Raw genomic sequence first — 19,910 nt, forward strand, 5'->3', positions numbered from 1 at the left:
TGATTCTTGTGCCGTAATACCCGTGTTAACCATAAGATCTGAAGTGGGACGGAATAGTCAATTGTATTTCCACCTCTTGTACATCAACGGACGCGCTTTACCGTAGAAACTTGTATTCCAACGGTGCAAGCGGTGGCTGGGGAAGCCTAAAGTCCCCACGGCATAGTCCGTAGACACTTGTAGCCCGAGGATCAAGCGGTGGCTGGGGAAGCCTAAAGTCCCCACGGTATTTCGGTCTATGAGGGGTTGCATCTACCGGCGAAGGAGTTTGGTTCGATCCCAGATTGTTGTCGTGGTCGGGGTCCATCCTTAATTGGTGTAAGAGGACCGGCGAGGACCCAGGGTCGGGGATGCAACAAAGGGTGGGTGTGTGTGGTGACCCTGCATACCACTGCATGTTGTAGTATGCCAGTCGTTGATATAACATTCGCGAAGTACCATTCCGCAAATATTACATCCCTCAGAGTAGTACAACAGAACATAGCAGGGTCCATAACTCATTCACATATTATTACAATCATCATACACAAGTCGTCTTGGAGCTCCTCTTGGGTCTTAAGAGGATAACTCTTGGGTTCGAGGTGAACCCAACTTAGCTTACAATACCATAGTCTCATTAAACTAAACATTTATTTAATCGAGCGGCTACATGGTAAGAGTTTGTGCTTTGCTCGGCTACTACTACTCCTCGGATATCTCTAGGCTTGTTCTCCTCCGGAAGCCTCCCCGGATCCGTAGACGATGATGTAGTCTACGCCTTCAACACCTCCCGAGAGGTCGGGTTCTTCATAGCCGATGATCTCGGCTCCTTCATTGTTGTCGCGAGTCCTCCTCCGGACGATTCGGACAATCTAAGCATGGGGTTTAAGAGTGGTATGAGTACGAGCGTACTCAACAAGTTCATTATAGATAAGAGGTGTTTAATGCATCGGATACGATATTAGACCGGAAAGTCTAATACCAATGCAAGTTTTGATAAACATTTCTTCAAGAGATTGCTTTTATTTCAAAGAGCTATGTCCGTCGGCCTTCACCGGTTTACTAGAACTTCATGGAGCTCCTTTCCGGCCGCGTTCGCAGTTCCTCAATCCCGGAACGAGGAGTGACGAGTCACGATTCTTTACACTCTGCAGAGGTGTGTTGCTTTACCCATAAGAGATCTTAACCTTGGTGCCAACCGGGCAGCTTTCCCGTCCACACTTCCTTCGGTGTGAGGCCCGGTATAAGGTCTAGCCAATCATGTTCCTCCGCTACCTCGAACACCCACCCTTTGTTGCATACCCCGACCCCGGGTCCTCGTCGGTCCCATTATTCCCGTAATTTCAGGGTGGACCCCGACCACGACAACGGTTTGGGACTCGTTAACCAAACTCCTTCGCCGGTAGCTGCAACCCATCATAGACCACATTACCGTGGGGAATTAGAAGGGGATCCCCACCCTCAAGTTGTTCCGCAAGCGATAGAACCGCTACGGTAAGCAACAGCCTATACCGTGGGGAATTAGAAGGGGCTCCCCACCCTCAAGTTACTCCGCAAGACACAACTCGCTACGGTAAGCGCATCCGTTGATGAACGAGAGGTGGAAACACTTTTGACTACTCCGTCCCACTCCGGATCTTATGGTTAACACGGGTATTACGGCACAAGAATCACCGGCGACATTTGTTGTTTAATCCTAGATGGATAATAACCCTTGCAATGGAACCTCCACCATATCAACACAATCCATGGTTCCATTGCCCACCACATAGTCATATTCATAGTTATGAAAGTAGTGGTTTTGGTTTTTTATGCAATAGTGATAACCATAGTACTTTGCAAGTAATTTGATAAAGATACTCAAATGACATGAGCAAGTGATGAACTTGCCTGAACACTGCAAAGTTCTGCAGTTGGAAGGTATGGACTGACCCTTGTCCTCTTGTTCTGAAAAATAGCATCATTGTCCGATAAGGGCAATGGTTAAAGAAGCGATAATGCATGATTCCAGTTTTAGGGTTTGTTTCCCCCTTTCCGATGTCGTTGCTATTTTATGAGAGGTTAATACTAAGAATGATTTGGGAATCCTTGATTTAGAGTAAATCCAACCTTGAAATGTTGTCAAGGTGTTTTGAAGTCCAAAGGCATTAATAGACTTATTTTTGTTATTAAAAAAATATATATGTGATTTAAATGATTATTTAAATCCTCAAATTAAGACCCATTCTTAATTGTCTTCAAAAATTCTCTTTGATATTTTATTTAGGTAGAGAATTTTATGCTGATACATTTTCATATTTTTATTTATTTTTTTGGAGTTATAATTAATTTCTATGAAATTTCCAAGTTTTCGGTTTATTTGGTATTTGTGAAATACCAAATTTGCCCCCGGGCCCACCTGTCAGGGTGGCCCAGCGGGTTGGGCTAAACCGGCTCGGGTCCAACCGACCCGAGTGGTCGCTCACTCGCCTTCCCCTTCGTGCCACTCGACCTAACCCTAATCCTCTCCCGTCGCTCTGGCGACCCGCGTCGCCGCCGTCGTCGCCGAATCAATCCGGCCATCCCCGGCCGGCTCCGGCGGCGTGGTTGGTCGCAAAATGACCGCCGCTCGACGGCGCACCGGATCCTCCGCGTCGATCCGGCTCGCGTCGCCCACACCGCTCGCCTCCAACATATCCGCACGCATGGCGCACGGATTTGAGTTGCTCCATCGCACGCCGGGATTCCGGACGCGATGGCGCTACCGTGGGCACGCCGTGGTGGTGCTTCGGAGCGTTCGTGCCCCGCGACGCCCGGCCCGGCCGCGGCTCGGCGCCGCCTTGGTCGGCCGTGCCGTTGTGCCGCCATGGGCACGCGGTGGTGCTTTTGCTCCGGTGCGTTCGCCTCTCTCTCTCTCTCTCTGTCTTACTCATCTTCTTCGCCTTGCTCGGCTGTCGGCTTGCATCTCCATGTTGAGATGCTTGCCGTGACTCGTGCGTCGTCGCTCGTGCTTGCCCGCTCTCGCTGTGCTATGTTGCTTGCGCCTGCGTGTGCTACCGCTGAGTTGCCTATGCTCGATGTGCTTACCGCCGCTCGCCATGGTTTGCTAGCTCGCTGCTCGCTCTTCTTACTTTGCTCTATGCACTATCGTTATATGCCATACTCCTACCGTGGCCTTCCCGTGATTGCTCATGAGCATCCAGGTGATGCTCATGGCCTACTCGGCTTGCTCCTATGATAACTCTTGCCACTAGGGTATCCCGTGTGTGCATAATCTTGTAAATTTACAAGAGCCGGTATTTCGTGTGCTCTTCAAAGTGTGCTATACTTACATGACTAGGCTCAATTGAGCATTGTTACTCGACTTGGCGGCTCCATCCCTTGATGGAGTGCTTCCGGATACAATTAAAATGCTCTATTCATTTGTCCGTGATGCAATTGTTCAATTATCCGGTTAGCTTAACTGCTCTGGGCCTTGTGATGATACTATGCTTGGCCGTGGTGACCTGTAGCAAGAGCAAGTGATGCTTTGATGGTTAATTGATCATTGTTTGCTTGTGAGCAAGTGTGTGTTTCTCTCTCGTGATTCACTCGGTGCTCACCAAGGTCTGTTTGTGCTTCATTCAGGCTTAGCCTGGTGTGTACTATTGCTGGCTTAAGCATCTGTTGTTGCTTGCAGTGATCCAATGATTCACTGCAAAGCTCTGGTGTTTTGATTTATTTGCTTAGTTCACTTATCTGTATTTGCCTGAATCTTACTGAAGTGGATAAGTGATGTGAACTGCTCTGCAGTTGTGATCATCCTATTAAATGTGATAGAGCTAGATAGATGCCCACAGTGGTTGGGAACCCTAGCCCCAATTTGAACCCACCTGGGTGATGATATCTGTGCATGGCTTATTAATTTGGGCTGGTTCGGTGGTTGAGGTGACCTTGACAACAATTCATTGCTCGTTTAGGTAGCTCCCACCTTTGTTGGCTTGCTATGGCTTAGTGAATACATCACCGGGTAATTCTTTGTTGGATTTCCGAGTGATCTTTGATGTTGACAAACAAGAATAGACACATATTGTCTATCTATCTGATGGTGTGCTAGGTTTTAGGTGCTAGGTGGCTTTGGTTGAATAGATAGGATCACTTCCTTGCTGGATTGCCTTGGTTATGCCACTGTTTTGGTATAGCCATTGTTCCCTTGGTGATTTCCTATTGGCTTCACCCATTTTTGCTTGCACCAACCGACTTGGTAGCCGGATGATGATACAATCTGGGTATTCTACCCTTCGTGTTCCCGTGATGCATTGTATGCTTATTTATGAGCAAAACTTGGTTTTGCTCAAGGTTGATCTGTTTATACCTCACTCCAGCTCCTAGAAAATGGTGTGTTGGTGTAGAGGTTTTGCTTCTGTGCTGCTTTCTTGGCTTGCCCTGCTCCTCCTTGTGGCTTGTGCTTGATCTACTTCATGGTTTACTTCTCAACAGGAACAGCTTCTTTGCTTGAGCTCGTTCCTGGATGAAATTCGGCTATGTGTTCTTCCCTGTTCTAAGTGTTCTTGTTTGCCAATGACTTACCAAGATGCCTGCCGATGAATGAGCTAGGGTTTGGCTCAAAAAGGTTATATATGATGCCCTCTTGCCCTCTCCGGTCGACGGCTTGGCCTCGGTCACTTTGGTGACTCTCCCCGACCGTGTGTGCTGTTGAGCATGCACACTGCCTGGTGAGCAGTGTGGCTGTGTGTGTGTGCACCTGATGCTCTGAACTTGGTTTGGAGATGATCAGCTCGGCAGAGCTGATCCATATCCACAATTTTCCATTTCTTTTTTAACCTGCCAAGTGGCTTTGCCACTTGGCTTAATTCTGTGTTATTTTTGCTTTGATTTGTGCAGGGATAATGTGATGATCAAGATGAAGATCAAGATCTTCTTGAGCAAGAATTACATGATGATCAACAATGTAGTTTAGGACATTTAGTTGACTTGTAATTTTCCTTTTTCTTTTTTTTTTCTATTTCTTCAATTCTTGTGATGTGTTGTAAATTCATATATTTATTCTGAATATTGTAATGACATTGTATCATGTGTGTGATTATCAATAAAGCTCAAAGTTTTCTCTAATGAGCTTTACTTTAATATAATTGTTCATCTTATTTATTATTGATCATTTACTTAATGAATTCCCTCAATTGAATTATTTAAGTAATTATTTAATGTTTGAATTTGAAATTCAAATTCAACCTTGTTTTGAATTCAATCATGTGAACTCTCCCCTCTCTTCTCGAAAACCCTAAACTAGTGAAGTGAGAAGCAAGTTTGTCGCACTCTCGAAACCCTAACCCTGTAAGGTGTCGAGAGAGAAACTTGTCCCCCTTCGATGCAGCTTTTGTTTAAAAGCGCGAAATTTCCCTGAATTTACTATGCAATGCACATCCCTTTCTAAAATCTACCCCTTGATCGTCTCTAAACCCGGGACATTACAGCCTTTCCCCTTAAAGAAAACTTCGTCCCGAAGTTGTGGTTGTAATACCCGAACAGCTCGGGGGTATGTTTTCCTTAGGTCTTCCTCTTTTTCCCAGGTGGCTTCTCTCTCGGGATGATGCTTCCATTGAATCTTGCAATACTTGATTGCCTTGTTTCTGAGTTGTTTCCAGCTTTCCTCGAGAATCTTGGCTGGCTTCTCGATGTATGTCAAGTCTGGTTGTAACTCAAGCTCCTCATGTGATATTGGTTCATCTGGGGTCTTCAAACATTTCCGAAGTTGTGACACATGGAATACATTATGAACTTGAGCTAACCTTCCCGGTAGATCCAACTCAAAGGCTAAACCTCGATTCGACTCGGTATTTTGAAAGGTCCTATAAATCTAGGGCTCAACTTTCCTTTTACTCCGAATCTCTCGAAGTCCTTTCATCGGGCTTACCTTAAGATAAACCATGTCTCCAACTTGTGGCTCCCATGTCCTTCTCTTCGATCGGCATAGCTCTTCGCCGACTTTGGGCTATCTTGAGCCTCGTCTCGATAATGTCAATGATTTGTTGTTTTTCCTTGACATAATCGGGGTTGAACTCTTTGCTTGCTCCGGCTTCATACCAACATATCGGTGATCTACACTTCCTTCCATAGAGAGCTTCAAATGGTGCCATCTTGATGCTCGCTTTGATAACTATTGTTGTATGAAAACTCGCTAAAGGTAGATGCTCCTCCCATGATCCTCCGAAGTCTAGGGCACAAGCCCTAAGCATATCTTCTAAGATCCGATTGGTTCTCTCGGCTTGTCCACCTGTTTGTGGATGATACGCGGTACTATAATCCAACTTGGATCCTAAAGCTTCGTGAAGTTGCTTCCGTAATGCTGATGTGAACACGGATCCTCGATCCGACACTATCTTCTTAGGTACTCCATGCTTACTCACGATCTCCTTGATGTAAAGATCAATGAGTTTCTCTCCTTTGTCCTGCTGATTTACCGCTAAGAAGTGGGCACTTTTCGTCAACCGGTCCACGATTACCCATATCATGTCCTTCTTTTTATTAGTCATGGGTAGTCCGGTGATGAAATCCATCCCTATTTCCTCCCATTTCCACTCGGAATAGGTAGAGGTTGTAACTTCTCTGCGGGACTCCGATGTTCAGCCTTCACTCGTCGGCGTGTATGGCATTCCGCCACATATTGTGCTATCTCCCGCTTCATGTTATTCCACCGAATAATTCCTTTAGATCCATGTACATCTTTGTACTTCCTGGATGTATTGAATATGGTGTTTGATGAGCTTCCCGGAGTATTACTTCTTTGATTTCAGCAATATCCGGAACGCAAATCCTCTTCTGGAACCACAAAGATCCAGATTCTCCACGGTGAAATTCTGATGGTCTTCCCTCATCTATTCTCCTCATCTCTTCTACAATGAATGGATCGTCTAGCTGACCCATCATTATCTCATTCTTCAAGTTAACATTCAACTCATCGGCTACTTGCAACGCCGATAATCCTTCATGGGCTTCCTTCTCCCAAAGTTGTATTTGGGCTTGGCTTATTTCCTTCCTCAATTCCGGTGATATTTCTTGTTCCACTCCTCCGGTACTCTTTCTACTCGTGGCGTCCGCTACAACATTAGCCTTCCCTGGTGTGTAATTGATTGTCGGATCATAATCCTTAATCAATTCTAGCCATCTTTTCACGCCTCATGTTGAGTTCCTTCGAGTGAAGAAATATTTGAGGCTTTTATGATCTCAGTATAGAGCTCACACTTAGCTCCATAGAGAAAATGTCTCCAAGTTTTGAGTGCAATACGATCGCTGCTAATTCCAAGTCATGTGTTGGATAGTTTACTTCATGAGGTCCGAGTTGCCTCGATCCATAAGATATCACTTTCCGATCTTGCATGAGTACACAACCCAATCCGTGCTTGGATGCGTCACGAGTACACGGTGTAATCCTTGCCAACTTCCGGAACTGCTAACACCGGTGCCGTGGTGAGTTTTTCCTTTAGAGTTTGAAAACTTTTCTCACACTCCTCTCGACCACACGAATGGTGTGTTCTTTCTTAACAGACTTTGTCATTGGTCCTGCTATCTTGGAGAATCCTTCAATGAATCTCCGATAATATCCTGCCATTCCTAGGAATCCTCGGATTTCCTTGACGAGTCTTGGGTGCTTCCCATTCTAAAACTGCTGCTACCTTGCTCGGGTTGACAGCGATTCCCTCTTGCTAATGACATGACCAAGAAATTCCACTTGATCTAGCCAAAATTCACATTTGCTGAGTTTGGCATAGAGTTGATGTTCCCTTAGTGTTTGCAACACTAACCTCAAATGTTCGGCATGTTCTGCCTTGTTCTTGGAATATATCAAGATATCATCGATGAATACGATGACAAACTTGTCTAGATATGGCATGAAGATCTTATTCATGAGATTCATGAATATTGTCTGGGGCATTGGTTAATCCAAAAGGTACTACAAGGTATTCATGATGTCCATACCTTGAGACAAAGGCAGCTTTCGAACGTCCTCCTTCTTGATCTTTATCTCGGTGATAACCCGATCTAAGATCAATTTTGGAAAAGACTCCGCTCCTCTAACCTGATCAAATAGATCTTGTATTCTTGGAAGTGGATACTTGTTCTTGATTGTGACGTTGTTCAGATTTCTGTAGTCTCCGCACATCCTTCTTCCTCCATCTCTTTTATCCACGAAGATCACAGGTGATCCCCATGGTGAAACACTTTCCTGAATGAATCCCTTTTGTTCTAAGTCATCCAATTGCTCCTTCAGTTCTTTCAATTCCTTAGGCCCCATTTTATATGGTGCTTTAGCAATCGGAGCTGTTCCTGGAATTAGGTCGATAGTGAATTCTATCTCCCTATCTGGGGGCATACCAGTAATTCCGCAGAAACACATCCCGGAATTCATTTACTACAGGTATATCCTCTATCTTCACCTCCTTCATGCTATTCAGCTGTAGCTCCACTTCAATCTGTGTATGTTTGTCGCCTTGGTAGATCATTCTACTTCCATCGGGACTTTTCAAAGACACCGTCTTGTGTACACAGTCGATCAATGCTCCATTAGCTTCTAACCAGTTCATACCAAGAATGACATCAATGTCCTTCATCGGTAAAATGAACAGGTCGCGTCAAACGCGCACTTATTGATCATAATGACTTGTTTTTGTTTGGCATGGGTTACTAATATCGTTCCCCCCGCAGAAAGTATGGTTATGGGTGTATCTAACTTAGTGCAACTAATCCCATGTTTGGTGATGAATTGTTGAGAAATGAATGATGTAGTTGCACCAGTATCAAAAAGTACTTTGCCAGGATGAGTGAGTATCTGGAGCGTACCTATCACCGCCTGGTCAGAGTTGACCACCTCCTCCAGACTGGTACAGTTCAGCTTGCCGAAGGGCTTCTTATTCTTCCAGCTCCCTCCGTGTTTCCTCGACTTCCTCCTCCTCCGGATTGACCTCCTCCCGTGTTTCTCTTGGGGCAGTCCTTCGAGCATGTGCCCCTCCCGGCGACAACCAAAGCATATTATCTTTGGCTTCTTACAATCTTTCGAGGTATGACCTCGGAATCCACAAATGCGACAGCACAATCTGATTTGCGATCCGAAACGCTTGGTTCCTCCTACTACCGTAGTAGTTGCTGTTGTTGTTGCTGTTGTTGTTGTTGTATCTTGGCTTGAAACTCAAGCTGGTATTGGGCTTGTTGCTAACAAACCTTTTAGGCTCAAACTTGGCCTTCTTCCTCTTCTCTTCTTGCAGTTGTTTGAAATCATCTTCAAGAGTGATGGCTGCATCCACCAGCTCTTGGAATTCCGTTGCTCTCATCATCCGCAGTCGTACCTTGAACTGGGACTTAACCCCCTCAGAAATCTTTTCTTCTTCTTGTCCTCGGTATTAACTTCCTCAACCGCGTACCTGGACAGCTTGGAAAACTCCCTGACATAGGTCAGGATTGCCTTGTCCTTCTGCTCGAGACTCTCGAACTCTCTACGCTTCAGTTCCACAATACTTTCAGGGACATTGGATTCCCTGAACTTCCTTGCAAACTCCTCCCAGGTAAATACCTTTCCTGCCGGATACACGGCTACAATGTTGTCCCACCATGATGCGGCAGGTCCACACAACGAGATGGGTAGCATATCGGACCTTCTCTTGGTCATTGCATCCAACGGTGTTGAGCTTGCGCTCGGTATCCATCAGCCAATCTTCCGCGTCCATCGGCTCGGCGCGTATGCGAAAGATATCGGCTTGGTGTTCTGAAGTCTCGCTAACGAGACTCCCTGGTTCTCGGGTCTCTCCACCCTATTCTCGCCGCATCAGGTCCTCGAAGGAATTTGTTCCGCAGCTCCGGGGTTACACGCTGCCTCTCTTCCGCCGCTTGCATGTACTCGGATAAAGTTTTGCTTGAGTCATGGGTGGTGGTGGTGGTGGAAACTGATCTCCGGCTGCACCCTCAGCCTCTTCCTTTTCCTTTGCTTCGCGCTCCATGCGCCGCGCTTCGACCTCGTTTCCTAACGTTCCCGACATATCCCCCTAGTTCTCGCAACACAAGATGATACTCATAATTACTCCATGCGCAAGTTTTCTCGAGCTCAACATTGTGCACAGAACTAGTCACGCAATGGAAATAAAGAAGCAAATCCAAATCATACAAAACATATACCATATATTTACATACATAAGTGGTCTTATTACATAACTCAAGTCGATGTGAGTATGCAACTCACTTATTAAAGTATATGTACAAATTTATACAAATGTTACAAACTATAATACACGTGGTACTTGTGTATTATAGCCACGCCTCCCTTGGTGGTCTTCTAATCGGTCTTCACTCCCGGTACATTCCAGGCTTCCATCCGAGTCGAACGTGTCGTCCTCCTCGATAGACCCCGGAACATAAGGTCTCCCCGTTGGCTTGTAATCCGAGCTCGGATGATGATCCTAAGGAGAAATCAGTGTTCATGAACTGATCGTTGAGTGCATCATAATCCACCCATCGGGTGTACTCTCCTGTAGTCCCACCATAAGGGTTACCAAAACCCATACCCGACTCAACCTGTGTCGGATATCCTCCATCCACTCCTTCATTACTAGGATAGCTCTGGTTCTGGGTTGTGGCATCATCGTTCATCTCTCCATCATAGTACTCAGTAGTACTATGGGTTCCGATATCACTACCCCAACGCCAACCCCTAGAATTCTCGATCGGAGTCTCGGAACGCTGGTTGTTTCCGGATTCCGCTCCGCCTTCGTATCCCCCATAGGAACTATTAGGTAGTTCCCAGGTGTAGCAGGTGTAGGTTCACGTGCAAGTGGATCAAAACTGATGTAGTCACCAGCTGAGTAAACTGGTGTGTGTACCACATTTTCCATAGGTTCTTTGCCCCTACTCTCCTCCTTGGGTTCAGTGAACTCCTCAAGCATCGTATCAATAGCTCCTATCAGATGATTATTCAACTGAAAGAGTAATGATATGAAGTTACGGCTGTTATCCATATATTTGGCTGCTTCAGCGGGTTTACTTTTGGCATATTTGAAATGGTTCAACATGGGATCATTATCTTCCTCCGTATGAGGAATGTGGGTGAATTCGGAACCCATAAGTGCTTTCGTCTTATGCTCCCGAATGTCTGTTATGGCTCTCATAACAGCTATATGGTAGGCTGTGTTGGTTGTCCTCGCTTCTCCAGCGGGCATGACTACGCTCATTCCCAAAGATTCGGGAAGTCGCAATCCTACTCTGCACTTGGCCAACACCGGACCATCATAAAACATGTACTTCTTTACTGGAATCTGGGGATCACACCCAAATTCCAATAGCATGGCTCGTAAGATATCAGCAAGTCCTCCCTGGTACTCGTTCAATGTGGAATCCATAACTTTCACGTTTCTTCCCGATCGTGCACTTGCCATGTTGGCTGTAGAAATAGAAAGATTATAAGATTAGTAATAATGCATCATAATAGAGATAATAAAGAATTATCGCACTAAAAAATATGATTGTTGTATTCTCAATTGAATATACACCATATTTTTAGAGAATTCTTTACTAATCCTATTTGACTCCTAACGTTTTAGTCCCATTTACTAGGTTCCAACCTAAGGTCAAAGCTTTTGCTCTGATACCAACTGTGGTGACCCCGCATACCACTGCATGTTGTAGTATGCCGATCGTTGATATAACATTCGCGAAGTACCATTCCGCAAATATTACATCCCTCGAGTAGTACAACGAACATAGCAGTGGTCCATAACTCATTCACATATTATTACAATCATCATACACAAGTCGTCTTGGAGCTCCTCTTGGGTCTTAAGAGGATAACTCTTGGGTTCGAGGTGAACCCAACTTAGCTTACAATACCATAGTCTCATTAAACTAAACATTTATTTAATCGAGCAGCTACATGGTAAGAGTTTGTGCTGCTCGGCTACTACTACTCCTCAGATATCTCTAGGCTTGTTCTCCTCCGGAAGCCTCCCGGATCCGTAGACGATGATGTAGTCTACGCCTTCAACACCTCCTGAGAGGTCAGGTTCTTCATAGCCGATGATCTCGGCTCCTTCATTGTTGTCGCAGTCCTCCTCCAGACGATTCAGACAATCTAAGCATGGGGTTTAAGAGTGGTATGAGTACGAGCGTACTCAACAAGTTCATTATAGATAAGAGGTGTTTAATGCACTGGATACGATATTAGACCAGAAAGTCTAATACCAATGCAAGTTTTGATAAACATTTCTTCAAGAGATTGCTTTTATTTCAAAGGGCTATGTCCGTCAGCCTTCACCGGTTTACTAGAACTTCATGGAGCTCCTTTCCGGCCGCGTTCGCAGTTCCTCAATCCCGGAACGAGGAGTGACAGTCACGCTTCTTTACACTCTGCAGAGGTGTGTTGCTTTACCCATAAGAGATCTTAACCTTGGTGCCAACCGGCAGCTTTCCCGTCCACACTTCCTTCGGTGTGAGGCCCGGTATAAGGTCTAGCCAATCATGTTCCTCCGCTACCTCGAACACCCACCCTTTGTTGCATACCCCGACCCCGGGTCCTCGTCGGTCCCATTATTCCCGTAATTTCGGGGTGGACCCCGACCACGACAACGAGTTTGGGACTCGTTAACCAAACTCCTTCGCCGGTAGCTGCAACCCATCATAGACCACATTACCGTGGGGAATTAGAAGGGGATCCCCACCCTCAAGTTGTTCCGCAAGCAAGAACCGCTACGGTAAGCAACTGACTATACCGTGGGGAATTAGAAGGGGCTCCCCACCCTCAAGTTACTCCGCAAGACACAACTGCTACGGTAAGCGCATCCGTTGATGAACGAGAGGTGGAAACACTTTTGACTACTCCGTCCCACTCCGGATCTTATGGTTAACACGGGTATTACGGCACAAGAATCACTCGGCGACATTTGTTGTTTAATCCTAGATGGATAATAACCCTTGCAATGGAACCTCCACCATATCAACACAATCCATGGTTCCATTGCCCACCACATAGTCATATTCATAGTTATGAAAGTAGTGGTTTTGGTTTTTTATGCAATAGTGATAACCATAGTACTTTGCAAGTAATTTGATAAAGATACTCAAATGACATGAGCAAGTGATGAACTTGCTCGAACACCGCAAAGTTCTGCAGCTTGGAAGGTATGGACTGACCCTTGTCCTCTTGTTCTGAAAAATAGCATCATTGTCCGATAAGGGCAATGGTTAAAGAAGCGATAATGCATGATTCCAGCTTTAGGGTTTGTTTCCCCTTTCCGATGTCGTTGCTATTTTATGAGAGGTTAATACTAAGAATGATTTGGGAATCCTTGATTTAGAGTAAATCCAACCTTGAAATGTTGTCAAGGTGTTTTGAAGTCCAAAGGCATTAATAGACTTATTTTTGTTATTAAAAAATATATATGTGATTTAAATGATTATTTAAATCCTCAAATTAAGACCCATTCTTAATTGTCTTCAAAAATTCTCTTTGATATTTTATTTAGGTAGAGAATTTTATGCTGATACATTTTCATATTTTTATTTATTTTTTGGAGTTATAATTAATTTCTATGAAATTTCCAAGTTTCTGGTTTATTTGGTATTTGTGAAATACCAAATTTGCCCCTGGGCCCACCTGTCAGGGTGGCCCAGACGGGTTAGGCTAAACCGGCTCGGGTCCAACCGACCCGAGCGGTCGCTCACTCGCCTTCCCCTCGTGCCACTCGACCTAACCCTAATCCTCTCCCGTCGCTCCGGCGACCCGCGCCGCCGTCGTCGTCGCCGAATTAATCCGGCCATCCCCGGCCGGCTCCGGCGGCGTGGTTGGTCGCAAAATGACCGCCGCTCGACGGCGCACCAGATCCTCCGCGTCGATCTGGCCTGCGTCGCCCACACCGCTCGCCTCCAACATATCTGCACGCATGGCGCACGGATTTGAGTTGCTCCATCGCACGCCGGGATTCCAGACGCGATGGCGCTACCGTGGGCACGCCGTGGTGGTGCCGGAGCGTTCGTGCCCCGCGACGCTCGGCCTCGGCCGCGGCCCGGCGCTGCCTTGGTCGGCCGTGCCGTTGTGCCGCCATGGGCACGCGGTGGTGCTTTTGCTCCGGTGCGTTCGCTCTCTCTCTCTCTCTCGTCTTACTCATCTTCTTCGCCTTGCTCGGCCGCTGGCTTGCATCTCCATGTTGAGATGCTTGCCGTGATCGTGCGTCGCCGCTCGTGCTTGCCTCGCTCCCGCTGTGCTATGTTGCTGCGCGCTCGCGTGTGCTACCGCTGAGTTGCCTATGCTCGATGTGCTTACCGCCGCTGCCATGGTTTGCTAGGCTGCCGTCGCTCTTCTTACTTTGCTCTATGCACTACCGTTATATGCCATACTCCTACCGTGGCCTTCCCGTGATTGCTCATGAGCATCCAAGTGATGCTCATGGCCTACCGGCTTGCTCCTATGATAACTCTTGCCACTAGGGTATCCTGTGTGTGCATAATCTTGTAAATTTACAAGAGCCGATATTTCGTGTGCTCTTCAAAGGTGCTATACTTACATGACTAGGCTCAATTGAGCATTGTTACTCGACTTGGCGGCTCCATCCCTTGATGGAGTGCTTCGGATACAATTAAAATGCTCTATTCATTTGTCCGTGATGCAATTGTTCAATTATCCGGTTAGCTTAACTCGTCCGGGCCTTGTGATGATACTATGCTTGGCTGTGGTGACTCGTAGCAAGAGCAAGTGATGCTTTGATGGTTAATTGATCATTGTTTGCTTGTGAGCAAGTGTGTGTTTCTCTTCGTGATTCACTCGGTGCTCACCGGTGTCGTTTGTGCTTCATACGGTGCTTAGCTCGGTGTGTACTATTGCCGGCTTAAGCATCTGCTGTTGCTTGCGATGATCCAATGATTCACTCGCAAAGCTCGGTGTTTTGATTTATTTGCTTAGTTCACTTATCCGTATTTGCCTCGAATCTTACCGAAGTGGATAAGTGATGTGAACTGCTTCTAGCATTGTGATCATCCTATTAAATGTGATAGAGCTAGATAGATGCCCACAAGTGGTTGGGAACCCTAGCCCCAATTTGAACCCACCTCGGGTGATGATATCTCGTGCATGGCTTATTAATTTGGGCTGGTTCAGTGGTTGAGGTGACCTTGACAAGCAATTCATTGCCGTTTAGGTAGCTCCCACCTTTGTTGGCTTGCTATGGCTTAGTGAATACATCACCGGGTAATTCTTTGTTGGATTTCCAAGTGATCTTTGATGTTGACAAACAAGAATAGACACATATTGTCTATCTATCCGATGGTGTGCTAGGTTTTAGGTGCTAGGTGGCTTTGGTTGAATAGATAGGATCACTTCCTTGCTGGATTGCCTTGGTTATGCCACTGTTTTGGTATAGCCAGTGTTCCCTTGGTGATTTCCTATTGGCTTCACCCATTTTTGCTTGCACCAACTGACTTGGTAGCCAGATGATGATACAATCTGGGTATTCTACCCTTCCGTGTTCCTGTGATGCATTGTATGCTTATTTATGAGCAAAACTTGGTTTTGCTCAGAGTTGATCTGTTTATACCTCACTCCAGCCTCCTAGAAAATGGTGTGTTGGTGTAGAGGTTTTGCTTCCGTGTCGCTTTCTTGGCTTGCCCCGCTCCTCCTTGTGGCTTGTGCTTGATCTACTTCATGGTTTACTTCTCAACAGGAAATCAGTTCTTTGCTTGAGCTCGTTCCTCGGATGAAATTCTGGCTATGTGTTCTTCCTGTTCTAAGTGTTCTTGTTTGCCAATGACTTACCAAGATGCCTCGCCGATGAATGAGCTAGGGTTTGGCTCAAAAAGGTTATATATGATGCCCTCTTGCCCTCTCTCGGTCGACAGCCTTGGCCCGGTCACTTTGGTGACTCTCCCCGATCGTGTGTGTGTTGTTGAGCATGCACACTGCCTGGTGAGCAGTGTGGCTGTGTGTGTGTGCACCTGATGCTCTGAACTTGGTTTGGAGATGATCAGCTCGGCAGAGCTGATCCATATCCACAATTTTCCATTTCTTTTTAACTCTGCCAAGTGGCTTTGCCACTTGGCTTAATTCTGTTATTTTTGCTTTGATTTGTGCAGGGGATAATGTGATGATCAAGATGAAGATCAAGATCTTCTTGAGCAAGAATTACATGATGATCAACAATGTAGTTTAGGACATTTAGTTGACTTGTAATTTTCCTTTTTCTTTTTTTTTTCTATTTCTTCAATTCTTGTGATGTGTTGTAAATTCATATATTTATTCTGAATATTGTAATGACATTGTATCATGTGTGTGATTATCAATAAAGCTCAAAGTTTTCTCTAATGAGCTTTACTTTAATATAATTGTTCATCTTATTTATTATTGATCATTTACTTAATGAATTCCCTCAATTGAATTATTTAAGTAATTATTTAATGTTTGAATTTGAAATTCAAATTCAACCTTGTTTTGAATTCAATCATGTGAACTCTCCCCTCTCTTCTCGAAAACCCTAAACTAGTGAAGTGAGAAGCAAGTTTGTCGCACTCTCGAAACCCTAACCCTGTAAGGTGTCGAGAGAGAAACTTGTCCCCCTTCGATGCAGCTTTTGTTTAAAAGCGCGAAATTTCCCCAGAATTTACTATGCAATGCACATCCCTTTCTAAAATCTACCCCTTGATCGTCTCTAAACCTGGGACATTACAGTGTGCGAGGTAGCGGAGGAATATGATTGGCTACGAACTTATACCGGGCCTCACACCAAAGGAAGTGTGGACGAGAACTAGACTCGGTTGGCACCAAGGTTAAGATCTCTTATGGGTAAAGCAACACACCTCTGTAGAGTGTAATGAATCGTGACCTGTCACTCCCTGTTCCGGGATTTGGAACTGCGAACGCCGCCGGAAAGGAACTCCATGAAGTTCTAGTAAACCAGTGAAGGCTGACGGACATAGTTCTTCTGAATAAAAGCAACCTTTTGAAGAAATGGTTATGAAAACATGCATTGATATTAGGCTTTCCGGTCTAATGTCGTAGCTAGTGCATTAAACACCTCTTTCCTATAATGAACTTGTTGAGTACGCTCGTACTCATACCACTCTTAAATCCCCTGCTTAGATATGGAGGCATCGAAGGAGGATCTACAGTGCAACTCGAAGGCCAAGGAGTCAACAACTATTTCAAGAGACAGGACCTGTCAGAGGAGTCAGATACCACATCCAACAAGGAGAAAATCTAGTTTAGCCATAGAAGGGAACTAGCTTCCTAAACTCAGCTCCTATTTAGCTAGAATCTATTCTTAGCCTCTATAGCTAGTTAAATACTCTACAAATAGAGCCCGTGATAAGACTAGATCACGAGTCGTTCTTCTGGAGTTTATTTGCAGTTTTACCTCATTGTAAAGTAGGAGCCTGTGATGATCTTATGTAACAGAGTCAATGTTGTAATTCTATAGACATGCCTTGGACTCGCATATGTTTCTGTTGTACCACTCTGAGCGATATAATACTAGTGAAACGGTGTTTCATTGGTGTTATATCAGACTTGCATACTACACCATGCAGTGGTATGCCGGGTCACCACATCCTCCATCAACAGGCGAAATCAGCGGAGCAGACGATGGACGAACAGGGCCGGTCCTGAGATTTTAAGGGCCCGGGACGGACATAAAATTTCAGGCCCTCGATACATTCGCTAATTTTATTCAATATATATAGTTTCATGGTTAAATATAATGTATTACCATAGTTTTTAGATACTACTCTCTCCGTTCCTAGAAAAGCCCTAATTTTGTCTAGATACGAATATATATAAACATCCGTTTAATGGTAAATTTCAGATGGCATGACTATTTGATGTCCCTGTGATACAAGTGTTACCGTAAGACAATCAATTTGCGAAGGCACAATGATAGTGGCGTAAGCGAACTAATGAGTTGTTATTTTTCTTATTACGAGCGGTGGAAGAATCAAATCAGCAACCTAATGCTACTTCGACCATATATTGTATTAAATATTTTTCATGATATCGGGTCGACTTTTGGTATAGTGCAGTCTCCTCTCGGCGACTAGGCATCTCGCCTCTAAGCGGCAGAACGAGTGGTTCGTCGATTTTTCGTCTCCCGCTCTTTCTAGAAAACAACTGAGCATTCCAATAAACGGAGAATTTGGCTCAATGTATTACGGGCGTTCTTTTGGTATCATGGGCGTTCTTCTGGTTATAGCCTTGCGATTCAACCTTTACTGTATTAGAGAAATGAACGCTGGATAACCAAAAAAAAAAATGCGACAATTTTTTTAGCAGGAAAACACGTCGACACCATTTACTAAATGGCCTTTCGGTACCACACCTTTTTTCTTTGTTGAGATTCTGGCCCTAACTAAAGGGACAAGAAGGCCCATGATACCAAATGAGCGCCTGAGCTAACCAACGGAGAAGAAGAGCCCAATATTCAGTCCACTAGAAGAGACTAAGATAACGTTTCGTCAGGTCCTCGTCAACTGCCGAAAAAGAGAACTCCGCCTAGGTGCCTCCTCTAATGGCTGCGTAGAGTTCCTTCGCCATTGCAATTGCATATCATGCATACACCTAGCTGGGGCTTGGGGCCCCCTTGGTCCCGAGGGCCCGGGGCGGCCGCCCCTCCCGCCCCCCCTTAGGGCCGGCCCTGCGGACGAACCATCCAGAGAAATCAAAAAAAAGGGAAGAGGTGGACGGAGCGGAGAAAAACAGAGCCAAACCGCATCGCTCGATCGCTGATAACGGAACCCCACAAGGCAACAGTGGCGCGACAGCAGGGACCCACAGCAGCAGCACCAAAAACCTAAGCACACACGCACGGAGGAACAAAATCGGCAGGCAGACAGAAGAGATCCGGAAAAAAAGGTAGGACACCCCATACGTGCACACGGAAATAACTCGATGCATCGAACAACACGTGTCAGCAAACAGCTTAAGCAACCAAATTAGCCAAAAATCTGAGAAAAATCGGATCTGTTAAGATTTAGTATAGTAGTTACTAGTAGATTACCAAGTTTCTAAAATCACAGATGAGAGAGAGCGTGCGATTCGTTGAGGTGGGATCTGAGAATGACGGATGTGTCAGGGATACATATTGCTGAGGTGGTACTAGTAGTGGACAAATAGTTGATTCCCATGGAGGGAGAACAAATTGGGACCATTTTAACGAATTACTAAGCTGTTTTTGGACAGAGATTTTTGGCTCTTGGACACCAGTGCTCCTGCTGTTTTTTAAAAAATTATGTATTTTAAAAAAATAAAAAAAATAATTCATGGTGTAGCCAATGAATTATCCAATAAATGTGCCAAATTTCAATTTCAAATATAAAATATTTTGGGATACACAAAAATAACAAACGTGTGGATCTGGGTAAGCATATTTCAAATCTTCAAATTTCAACATATTTTGTCTTCTTTTGTAGCCTAAAATATAAAGACTTTCATATTAAAAATATACACATTTGTAGGCTACGCCATTTACTATGTGTCCAGATTTATGTTTAGTTATTTTTAGAGCAAATATATATGATTTTTTATTTACTTTAAACAGCAGATCACTAGTGCCCAAGAGACAAAACACTTTTCGGGTATTCTTGGGTTTTTTTAGAGGAAATAGCAGATCACACCACTTGTTGGTGCTTCTTTTGCAAAGAACCACAACAGTAGTTTGTTGTTGCAAGGAACACCACATTTTGCTTCAATTCTTTGCACGTAACACATAAACGTAATTAAGCAGCTTGATGTTCAATCTGTTAGTCGGCTTACTGTTACGCGGGCAATTCCTCTCGGTCTACCACATCGTTTGGATCGGCGCAACTGCCATTTTTTGTTTCGTTCTAAATTTTCCTTTTTATGTTTGTTTTTTCTAATTTCAAAATCAGAATATTTTTAAAAATTACATATTTTTGAAATCCAACCATTTTTTAAACACAAATTTTGTAATAGTCAACTA

Source organism: Lolium rigidum, chromosome 3 (assembly GCF_022539505.1).
Source record: "Lolium rigidum isolate FL_2022 chromosome 3, APGP_CSIRO_Lrig_0.1, whole genome shotgun sequence".
Lineage (NCBI taxonomy): Eukaryota > Viridiplantae > Streptophyta > Magnoliopsida > Poales > Poaceae > Lolium > Lolium rigidum.